This window comes from Natrix helvetica (assembly GCF_964273705.1).
Source record: "Natrix helvetica genome assembly, chromosome: 1".
In the NCBI taxonomy this organism is placed as follows: Eukaryota; Metazoa; Chordata; class Lepidosauria; order Squamata; family Natricidae; genus Natrix; species Natrix helvetica.
The window spans coordinates 247,344,003-247,356,242 of NC_138548.1; the positions used below are offsets into that span (position 1 = coordinate 247,344,003).

The 12,240-nt window shown below is 43.2% G+C and overlaps 2 protein-coding genes across 3 annotated transcripts in view; both read left to right on the plus strand.

Moving 5' to 3' along the window:
• The window catches only part of LLGL2 (LLGL scribble cell polarity complex component 2), a 377,463-nt gene that overhangs the window by 142,046 nt on the left and 223,177 nt on the right, over positions 1-12,240 (plus strand). The window lies entirely within an intron of this gene.
• Positions 1-12,240, plus strand: part of LOC309385177 (melanin-concentrating hormone receptor 1-like) — a 71,989-nt gene that overhangs the window by 9,771 nt on the left and 49,978 nt on the right. Inside the window, exon 1 of one of the 2 annotated variants that reach the window (XM_081939311.1) lies at positions 5,950-6,062. The exons of the other annotated variant lie outside the window; for it this stretch is intronic. The gene's annotated coding sequence lies outside the window, so the exon portion shown is untranslated. Of the gene's footprint in view, positions 1-5,949; positions 6,063-12,240 lie in introns of those variants that run through there. 2 annotated transcript variants of the gene reach the window in all.

Here is a 12,240-nt window from a genome sequence, read left to right on the forward strand (position 1 = left end):
TTTCACCTTCCCCTGCCTCTGGAAGTTTTTCTGAAGCCTGGGGAGAGTGTGATAGTGCACATGCGCACAATTTTGGCACGCCATAAGAAAAAGGTTTGCCATTACTGCTATAGGTTCTCCAGTATGGCAACAGCAAAGGGCCCTTGGGGGTGGGATCACCCTATACCTACTGTCCAGTTTAATCTGGTATTGGTATGTTCCCCAGCTTCTCCAGTCCCTGTGAATTTCTGGTATAGCATTAAACTCATCCCCAGAAGGAATCCAGTTTAATCTGGTATCCCTGCTCTCTCTTTTTTAAAAAAATATAAAACACACAAAATCAGAGTGAGGGTTTGTTGTTGTTGTTGATGATGATGATCTAGCCATCTGTCAAAACTTGCTTTCGTCTCCAGCCCTCATTCCATATTTAAAAGAGTGATTGGTGAATGCATTTCAACCTGCTGGTAACATGGACGAGAGTGAAATAAAGCTAGGAAAATGCATCAGTTACTGTCTTTCACATGCTCTGCATACAACATTAATAAGCATCATTTCCAACATTGTGCCTGTGCCATGGGAGGGATAACTCACGATAACAGCTAATTTTATGTCAATATCATTTGCAGCTAGCTCAAAAATTGGAAGATAACATTGGCTTGGCCATAAGGAAGAGTCCAGTGTGTTACGGAAGTATCGAACCACAAGATAAGTAAAAAAATAAGATGCATAGCAGTAATCCACCCTTCCTGTTAGTGAAGAGTGTTAGATGTTAAAATTATATCCTGCTTTTATTTATTAACAACATTTAGAGGTGGTGGTGAAATGTTTTGACAGCTGCCAGATCATCCAAGAATATCTGTAATTGCAAAACAACAGCATCTGGATAGCTCAGTAGCCTCTTTTTGCTATATAGCCAGCAATGATTAATTACCATTTATTTAATTCCACTGTGGAAACTGTATCATGTGAAGGGCGAATAGTGATCCCAACAAGATTTAGATCACTGAATCTGGCCTATATTGCAAGGGCATTGTAAAAAAACCCAACTATTTTCACTTTACATATGTTTGCCCTCCTGTGCATTTCAGGGTGGGGATGTATTAGAAGCTGCTGCTTTGCTTTCCAATATATCAGTTTAGCATTATTTTAAATCAGATTCTTGTTTTTAATGATAATCTGATACATTGCAAAGGATACTGAGGCATCTTGATCCTATAGGACTCGTGCTTGGAATCAGTGACGTGCAGTCAGGTGAGGCAGGTGAGGCACAGCCTCACCACTCTCATCATGAAAAAAAAAAGTAAAAGGAAAAAGCTGAGCTAGTTGCTGCCTCACCGTGGATGACTCTGCTTAACCTCACTGGTGCTCTCCCTCCCCAAGTGTAGTGATTTCCTCCCCAGGCCCCCATTCATTTCTCTCTCTCACACACACAGCTGGATAAAACTATATAAAAATCTAGCTCAGCTTCACTGATTACAAGTTTGAAAAGGCAACGTAGCTCCACCTGCAATCAACTCTGCTTAACCTCACTGGTGCTCTCCCTCCCCAAGTGTAGTGACTTCCTCCCCAGGCCCCCATTCATTTCTCTCTCTCACACACACAGCTGGATAAAACTATATAAAAATATATCCCAGCTTCACTGATTACAAGTTTGAAAAGGCAACGTGGCTCCACCTGCAATCAAACTACACTTGGGGAGGGAGAGCACAAGCGAGCACTGAGGAGACCACAGGAGGAGGCAGGAAGCCAGGCAAAGAGCCATGCTGTAGTACACACACTTCCCCCCAGCCTCTTTCTTTTGGAAGGCTCAGCTCGGCTCCCCTCCGGCTTCTCTGCCTCTCCTCTCACCCCAGCCTGCCAGCAGGAGGTGGTGGGTGGGCTTTATTGTGTTTATTTATTTATTTATTTATATATATATTTATTTATTTATTTATTATTTATTTATATATTTATTATTTCCCACCCAGACAGCAGGCTGCATTTGCAATGGTGGAGGTGCTTGGGAAAGGCAGCAGGGGAATGGGGGGGGGGATGGCAGAGGAGCTGCTTTCAAGCCACTGGAAAAGATATCCAATCCAACTTTTGTGTGTGGGGGGGTTTGTTTGAGAGTGAGTGAGAGAGGGAAGGGGTAGGAGAGATAGTCCAATCCAACTTGTGTGTGTGTGTGTGTGTGTGTGTGTGTGTGTTTGAGAGAGGGGGAGGAAGGGAGAGAGGGAGGAAGGAGGGTAAGGAGAAGAAAAAGAAAAAGAAAGAAGGAGCAAAGGACAAAAACAAATGCTGTCGCTTTAAATTGGAACTGAGCATGCCTGGCTGTGGAATTCTGGGAGTTGAAGTCCACAAGTCTAAAAATATTTGAAACCCAGCACTGTGTCAGTGCCTCACCAGTCATAAACCTCACCGCACGTCACTGCTTGGAATCCCCTGTCTAATAGGGGGCAGCCATCACAATCAAGTTTATCTGAAGTAACCTCTCTTTTAAGGTTATTTGTGTTGTGTGAATTCAGGCAGCGGGGTTCAGTTGTATAATATAGTTAACCATGGCTTACCTCTTTTGAACTGATTTTATATGTTGTTTAGAACACAACTTTGTTGTAACAATACATTGTAAACTCAAGGATGAAAATGAACAATGTAATAAATGTATAGATTGCTATGTTGCATTGCACTCCTATACTATACATCTGTATCAAGACCCATTGAATTCAGTGGGTCTTGCTCCTAGGGCTGTGTTTGAGGAATTTATTAGGACCTGTTGAATACATATCCAGCACAAGCCTCTTCCAGTCATGTATAGATAAATATTTTTGCTTCACTTGATTGTTTGTTCACATAACAGGGATACTTGGCAAGGGCTTTGCAGCCAAGATATAGAAACATTGAGGGTGAAGGGAGAACTTGCCAGATGTTCTCTGCCCTTCTGGAGTATACAGGATAATGAAAGGAACCTTCCCTTGTCAACTGGGTAGAGTCAGGCACAAATAACCAGGAAAATTCATTGAATTGAAAGCATAGCAGAGTTTATTATCGCTACCTACACACAAGAATCTAATCAACTAATGGTGAGAGCTAACTTGGTGCTAGATAAAGGTCAATAGAATTCACGAGGGCTGGATTTGGATCTTTTGTGGCAACGCCATGACTCCAAGCTAATGACACGTTTAACCCCACCTTCCAGTTCAGCCTGCTCTTCTCCCTCAGGTAGCTTTATAATACTAAACCAGCCTTCCCCAACCTATTCCTCAATGCCTGGGGCTGTTGGTTTTATGTTATGAGCTGCTCTTAAGAAGTTAATCAAATGATCATATTGGATTCTATGGAGTTCTATCTTGAGAAATGCCCACCATACTTAAAATGAGAGTGGGAGGCACGCAGCTGCTGGGCTTAATTGAACAAACATAAATAAAAAAATCATGGATTGGGAAGGAGTGAACTCCTTCTTCCTAAAATGTACCTCCCTTGTGCTCAATAAAGTGATAATTATGTGTGTTTGGATATAAATGTCAGCATTTTATGGCTTTTATTTGGAAGAACTTATGTCTATAAAAAGATATGCTTGGAAACATTGCAAGTTAAAGGTCTTGTAATTCATTATCTGACTTTGCCACAGCACTTGTCAAGTGCACTGACATTTATAATGATCTTCTGAATTTATGTGGGCACCCATTATCATTTAAAAAAATCTTAATTAAGCTTAGCAACTTCCCCAAAGAGATATTTTCAAGTGGTGCAGAAACACCGTAGACCCAAATCAAGGCCAACCAAGTGTTAAAATCAGGACAATGTACAGGAGGCACCTTGATTCCTGGCCCTATTTGTAAAAAAAAGTTGGTTCACATATTCCCAGTGACCGCTTTGTAGGATGAGATCAGAGGTGGTGTTCAGCCGGTTCGGACCAGCAATCTGTTGGCCCCGCCCACCCACCCGCCCCCATCCTATCCTGACCTTTATTTCCTGCTTTCTAGCTCGTCTCAATTGCACAGCACAATTGATTTCCCTCCCCCTTCGCTGTTCTACTTGCTGAAGGTAAGCAGCTGAGCTTCTAAATGCTCCGTTTTCAGCACTGCGCTTTAGACGCATGCGTGCGTGCAAAGTCTGCGCTCACTGAACTGATTGTTAAACCGGCAGCATCCCAACCACTGGATGAGATGGCACAGTAACATCATGCTTTTGCTCTTTTTAAGCCCAGAGGTGCTCAACTTTGGCAACTTTAAGACTTCTGGACTTCAATTCAACTTCAACTACTGGAATTGTGGACTTCAGCTTTCAGAATTTGGGGAGTTAAAATCTTAAAATTGCCAAGATTGGGCATCTCTGGTTTAACAAGAAAGACCAAAAGTATCATTCAGCAAAGGTGAGAATGTCTGAACCAGCAAATCCAGGTGGTAATATTGAAGTTGTTGATTCCCCCCCCCCCTTTCCTCTTGTGATAATTTGTAAAGCTCTTTCCTAAGGCTCCTCCTTTCACTGTGTTCTAGAGATGGGAAATAAGATGGACGAGCCCTTTGAAACAGTACTAATGAAAAAGCCACTCAGTTCCTTATCTTTGCAATCGGGGCATCGGTGACCTCAGTGTGGCAAGAAGAAAGATAGCTTCGTGAAGAAAATGTACCATGAGGTTCTGGCCACCCTATTTCTCAAGACTTCCATTGCTGGCTGTTGCTGCTCTGCAGCTACTCTCAATACTATTGGATCAATGTCTTAAATTTATATTTACCAACAAAGAAATAAAGGGAGACTAGCATAGATGCATTTCAAGCTATTTAGCTCTCATCAGCTAGCCATACACTTCTGGGATTCAAGCAACTTACATATTACGTATGTCAGGCCTGCAGAGGTTCCTTTAAGAATCTTTGGCCTGCCACACTTTCTTATAATTTCCTATGTGTTTCATTAGTGTAGTAGTTGGGAGGGAGGATAGAAAGGAGTAGGATTGTGGAATGTATTGTTTTGATTCTTCCTAGAAGCTCAAGGTCATCTTTTGTCTCCGCACCTCAACACCTGGCAGAGGGGTATAGATGCCAGCGTAGAAGATGATGATTGGAACATGAATTATGGGGTGTGGGGATAGATATGAATTTTCAACTGGGTAAACCCACAGGATGTACATTAGAGTTGAAATTTCATAGCATAATGCCAACATGCCTGTATTATTAAATTGGAACTTTAAGGATGATTCTGTTCTGGACTCTGATTTACTTTTGCATGGTATTTGGAACGCTGACAACGTAGATGTATTAACCTCTAAGCCACAGGCTCTCCTCTTTTTGTGAGCTATACCAGGGGAGAGATTAGTGTTTTTTATCAGGGCAATCTGGTCTACCCAAATATGGGACAGAGCGTAATGCTTCCACTTTCACCTTTCAGGGGTTGCCCCAATAAAAAACACTTATTGGATCAATGGATGTTCCTCACCTTTCAAAGTGAGGCTAGTTTATGTAATGTAGTGTAGTGTAGTGTAAATAGGATGGAATAGTTTGGATCCTCTTGAGGAAAATAATGCTTTTGGAAGGTTTGGTATATTATAATGTATGCTAGTATATCTACAATGCTTTTCTTTTTCAGAAAGGGGGCATAGCGAGTGCAGAGAAGCAGTCCATGAGGTGGAAAAATACAATATTGTTTACAAATGTTGATTATGTATGGACAGTAACAATGAAATATTGTATGGTCATCCTTTACTGAAGCTGTTATTTATAATTCTATATTTGTATCTACTTGGGAGAAAAGTCTTCATATATAATTGTATTGTGGATGTTTTGTTCTCTCTCTGTCTCTTTAAACTTTTTCATTTCCTCCATTTTATGTTTTCTTTTTCTCTCCTGTTTAAATAAACAACTCAGTGACTAACTAAATAAATAAATAAACAAACAAACTCTCCTTCCACTAATCTTCATGAATCATTGTTGCCATCTAGTGGTGAATGCCAACCTTATAATTGAACTAAAGCATATCAATAAAAGTTCACGCACTGTTAAGCCATGGTTTATTTAACTATGGTTTACAAACCTTTTGCAAGCCACAGAGTTTTCGTTTGTTGCTCAGTACAATGTGTGAAATACAGATTTGGATGCTTCTTAATTCAGGTAAGCCTTTTCCAAGAATAATATTAACTGCTTTATCAATGTGAGGCATTCTCAAATCCATAATTCATTAGAATACCAAAATGAAGTGATTGCATTAAGAATGATGTAACGCTCTTCTCTGGAATGTCCCTAAATAAATAAATGAAAGCCAAGGGGTTTCTTTTGGTGCGTGTCTGTGTAGGGGGGCGGGGCGGGGGACATGACACACAATATTCCCCTGTGCAGGATTGGGCTGCTACAGGTTTGCCCGAGTTCGGGACCTCTGTGGCACGGGACCTAGTTACCTGCGGGATCGCATCTCACCTCATACATCCCTGCGACCAATCCGCTCTCACAGGGAGGGACTCCTCCAGGTGCCGTCCACTAAGCAGTGTCAACGGGCGGTGCCCAGGAGTAGAGCCTTCTCTGTGATGGACCCAACCCTCTGGAATGACCTCCCCCCTGATATTAGAACTACCACCGACCTCCGCTCCTTCCGACAGAAGCTTAAGACCCACCTGTTCCAATTAGCTGGCTTAACTGATTTATAGTCCCATTTTAACCTCCTGGCAAACATCTTATTGGGTAGTTTTTAAGGGTATTTTAATGTTTATTTGTATTTTAATTTAAATATTGTACAGTCCACATCCTACCTCCTCCGTTTACCTATTTGTATATTTAAGTATACCCATATTTTGTATTTATACTGTTTTAATATGACTGTACACCGCCCCGAGTCCTGTTTAGGAAAGGGTGCGGTTTATAAATTAAAGTTTATTTATTTATTTATTATTATAACACTATGGCTGGTTTGGAAAACCTCCAAATCCCACTCCTGGCTGGCCCCACCCACCCTGCCCCACCCCTCCCACACAGCATCTCCCAGGAGTCTCCATGTGGCCCATTTTGGATGTGAGGTAAGTGCAGGACCTGCACGGAGGCTTGGGGGGGGGGAGGGAAAAACGGGCCTCCTGGAAGTTCCGGAAGGCTGGAAATTGGCCCATTTCCAGCCTCCGGAGTCTGAGGGAGGCAGTTTTCACCCTCCCAGAGGCTTGAGGAAAGCCTCTGGAGCCTGGGGAAGGCGAAAGCCCCCTTTCTGCGGTGGTGCAGGAGACTGACCACCCAGCAACCGGGCAGAGAACCCATTGCTGAAATTTTTGAAGCCCACCCCTGCCCCTGTGATAGGACAAGGGAGCCAAAGTTCTGACATGGTTCCTCAAAATTCCATCATTGTTCTAGCACAGACACAACATGTCCTCCCTGATTCTTCCAGCTGTAATTCTGAATGCAAGGACCTGGGAATTCATGGAGTGCCTCTTAGAAAAGGTGGAAGAAGTATTTTTCCACTGCCATAAAAACTGCTTCTGGGTAACCAAAAAGCACCACTCAGCATTTTGACAGATTAAGGATGCAGGCTAAAAATGATGCTCTTTCCTGTCTCCTGAAAACTGCCGATTAAGATAACACAGCACCAGAGGGCTGCTTGTGTCATAGAAATGAATGAAAGCATTCCAATACGAAGCAAAACTTTAAAGGGAGGGGGTAGATGCCAACCATTTATCTTTAAAACACACACAGATTGTTATATGCGCAGAGACAATATTTTCTTCTTGAGAATGAACAAGCAACATCTCCCCTGGTTTTTGTTCCAATATCATCACTTCTAAATGTTCTGCTAGTTTGAACAAATTGGCATCATGTCGGTGCCCATTTGATCTCAGTGGATTAAAAACATTGCCAAATGTAGTGCATGAAAAGCCAAAATGCTCATTTGGTCAAACTCCCACACTTGGATGGAAAGATGCAGAGATGACACATGAATCATGACTCTACCAGTGTCTGAGAGACGGATGGATCATGATGTTGCTGTTCTATTTCCAAAGAAGGATCGTATTTTCCAAAGTATAAGACGCACCAAGATTTTGAAGAGGCAAATTTTTAAAAAACATTTTTGCACTCTACAGACCTCCCAAAATGGCCCGTTTTTCGTGAAAACGGGACTATTTTTTGTCAAAAAAAAAGAGTATGCATAGCATTTAGGAGGCTTATAGACTGCTCCTGGGGGCTGGAAAGGCAAAAACGAGCCCATTTCTTGCTCATTTTTGCCCTCCCCAGCCCCTAGCAGCACTCTGGAAGCCACCTAAAGGCTATGCATGGCCATTTTTGCAAAGGAGGCGGGGTTTTGAAAGGCCAAAAATGTTGTATTTAGTGTATAAGACACACCCAGATTTTCACCCTCTTTTTTGAGGGAAAAAGGTGCGTCTTATACTCCGAAAAATACGGTACCACTGAAGTCCCTCTGAATATTTTCAAAGCCGGGAAGAATACAAAAAGTTAACTTCTACAGAACATTTTTTCTTTCCTTTTTAAAAAAAACTTCCCCTTCTGCATTTCCTTACTGTGAATTTTTTTTTTTTGCCCCAAATGCAAAGAATTTACAAGTTCTTGTAATAAAAGTTGAGCACGGTGAAAAAAAAAAGGTGGGGGGACTTTCTGCTCTGTTCTTGACTGCTGATAGTTAACAAAAGATAGAAGTTCTTTCAGTTAAGTTGGTTGTTGTGCCTGTTTTCATAATTTAATCAAGAAATAAAATTTCTTGACTTTTCAATCACCCCATGATTGATGCAAAGCTGCTGTTTTCTGACCACAGCCATTTTAAGCCTTTCGGAAAGGATGGTTTCCAGCAATTTGTTCCATTCTAGGAGTAGTGCAGGGGCGGGCTTCAAAAATTTTAGCAAGGAGTTCTCTGCCCGGTTGCTGGGTGGGCATGTCCATGGTGGGTGTGGCCTAGTTGGGCTCCTGCAACACATTGGGGGGGGGGCATTTTTGCCCTCCCTGGGCTCCAGAGGCTTTCCTTAAGCCTCTGGGAGGGCAAAAAAACCCCTCCCCAGGCTCTAGAGGACTTCTGGAGGCCAGAAATGGCCCCGTTTCCAGCCTTCCTGAACTTCCAGTTGGCCTGTTTTTTGCTCTCCCTGACCCTCTGCACGCGCTCTGCACTTAGCTGCATCCAAAACGGGCCATGTGGGGACTCCTGGGAGGGATGGGGCAGGGTGGGTGGGGCCAGCTGGGAGTGGGATTTGGAGGTTCTCCGAACTGCACAGAAGCTTAGTTAGAGGTTCTCCAAAACCCCTGTGAACCCCCTGAGTAGTTGCAGTTTCAACTAGCTGTGGTATCTAATACATCCCCTCTCCACAGTTGCCGGTTGCTGCCTTGGGCATCCATTTAATCCAGGCCTGATGGTAGCTTTGTTCTTCACGTGTTTTCATAATCTTCCAGATGATACAACAATGGTCCATTAGGTCGATGAATAATCCTCATATCTACAATCTCATGTTCCATTCAAACCTTCTATCTCCCTTTTGTTTCTGCCTAAGCTGGATGAAATGGGGACATAGGCTGGCTTTCTTACCTTCTGCCCACGGTAGTAACAAAATCTATGTTTCTCTTTCCTCAAACAGAAGCATAAGCTATTATATGGGAACATTAGTATTGTGTTTCTATCAAGCTGAATTCTCCATTCATGCTGGATACAAGATTTCTGTGGACGTATAGTAGAACATAGGACTGAAGAAACAGTCTGTTCCCCGTTGCTTTGATTATTGTAACGTCAGAGCAATGATGGTACCATACTGGAGAAAAGAAGAAAAGAAAAGACTTTGCAGATGTGTCAAAGGAGGTAATGTGAGAAGGGGATGGTATGAGAACAGCCGTGTGTGGGGAACAATGGGAAATCAAAGGGAAGGTACAGGGACTGTTGAGAAGGGGACAGTAATTAAATGGAGAAGGCAGACTGGTCCACATGGCTTGTCTTCCCTGCATGGAAGGGAGAGGCAGGAAACAAGAGAATGACTACTCCAAGTCTTGCAGTGGACGTAAAACAGACCTATTGCCAAATCACTGTAAACCAAGCAAAATAGGTTAAAAGAAAAAGAGCAGACCAGCTAATACAGGTGGTCCTTGACTTACAACAGTTAAGTTACATGGCACTGAAAAAAGTGACGGATGACCATTTTTCACACTTACGACCATTGTGGGATCCCCATGGTCACTTGATCAAAATTCAGATGCTTGGCAACTGACTCGTATTTACAACAGTTGTTGTTGTTCCGGGGTCATGTGGTCACCTTTTGCCACCTTCAAAGTCATTGGGGAAGCCAGATTCACTTAACAAACATGTTACTGCCTTAACAGCTGCAGTGATTCACTTAACGCCTGTGACAAGAAAGGTCATGAAATGGGGCAAAACTCACTTAACAACTGTCTCACTTAAAAACAGAAATGTTGGGCTCAATAGTGGTCATAGGTTGAGGACTACCTGTAAATAAATAGCCACTTGGCAATGTTAGAAGTAAAAAGGATCTCTCGTGTATATCTTTGCTTTTTCCAATAACTTGAGGAAGGTAAATATGTTCTATGAAGATGCACAGCAATATGGAATGTTAAAAGCCCAACATATTTGTTTTTGGTCTTTCAGTCAGACAAGCCTCTGTACCAGAGGTGGGTTCCAGATCCCGTTGCAACCGGTATGGTGCAACAGGGCCCGGCGTCCACCACATGAATGCGTGCAGCATGCACGCACACATGCTCAGCGTGCGCATGCGTCCTTATCTCCTGTGACGCTCCGCAACGCCTCTGCGACACTCCAGCTGCTCGGCGGAGCGTCGCACAGGCGCCGAACGCTCTGTGTGCGGAAGCGCCGAAGAACTCAAATACCGGTAAGGAGCGCAGGCAGGCGAGTGGGCCCTCCGGAGCACTGTACAGTAACGGTATCCAGTGCTCCCAGCAGGCACCGATACACCCATACCAGGGTGTACTGGTTGTAACCCACCACTGCTCTGTACTCTTCATGACTAGGTGTATTTCATTTCAGTGAGATTATCTGCCACTAAGAGCTTCTTTGAGTGACACATGTGATATCAATGTTATTTAGCCTCTTCTTTTGTCATCATATTACATGGCCCAAATATTTAAGTTCCAGCTCCCTCAGTTGTGTTTATAGTCATCAGTTTAGTTTTACTTCATCCGATATGGAATGATTTGCCTTTCTCAAGCACCATAGTTTTAAAGGCACCAATTCCTATTTATTCAGATTTTATGTCAATTCAAATTTCACAGCCATATGTCACAACTAGGAAAACCAAAGACTTGACAATATGTAGCTTTGTTGCCAGTGTGGCATCTTTGCACTTTAATATTTTGTCTAGACCTATCATAGCTTTCCTCCTAAGTAGTAGGTATCCATTTATTTCATGGCTATATCCTCACTCTAGTCTATTTGGAGTCTTGGAAGATAAAATCTGTTACTGTTTTGAATTTATCTCTGCTTATCTGCCGTGGGTTGGCAGTGCCTAATCCCTGTGAGGATATTGTTTTATTTTTAATATTGAGCAGGTCAACTTCTGTGCTATGTTATTCTTCCTTCATCAAAACATTCCTTAAACATTTCTCACTTCCAGCCATCAAATTGTGTCATCAGCATATCTGAGATTGTTGATGCTTCTTTTCACCAATTTTAATTCAGTTTGCTCTTTCTCTTAATACGTATATATTCTGTAGATCAGGGGTGGCCTGCTATGGTTTCGCCTGAGTTTGGGAGAATCTGTAGCTAACGTTATGGCTGGTTTGGAGAACCTCCCAATCCCACCCTTGGCTGGCCCCTCCCACCCCACCCCACCCTTCCCCTCCCACCCCATCCCGCCCCTCCCAGGAGTCTCCACCCGGCCCATTTTGGATGCGAGGTAAGTATAGGGCCTATGTGGAGGCTTAGGGAGGGGGTAAAATGGGCCTCCTGGAAGTTCCGGAAGGTCGGAGACAGGCCCGGAGGAGTCCATTTTTGCCCTCCCAGAGGCTCAAGGAAAGCCTCCGGAGCCTGGAGAAGGCAAAAACGCTCCCCCCCCCCCCCGGCCATGGTGCAGGAGGCTGACTAGGCCACACCCACTCAACAACCGGGCAGAGAAACCGTTGCTGAAATTTTTGCTATAGATGGGTTACTTACCCAATTTTGAAGTGCTTAGTTGCTTCACATTCTCTTCTCATTGTTGCTTTCTGGTCACAGAATATGCAGGTGAGGTGGTTTGGCACACTTATGCCTTTTAAAGCCATCCACATTTTGTTGTGGTCTTCCCATAAAAGCCTTTGAATGATTACTAAAGCAAAGCTAGACATCTTTTGGAACACCAGTGCCTTTTCCATTATTGGC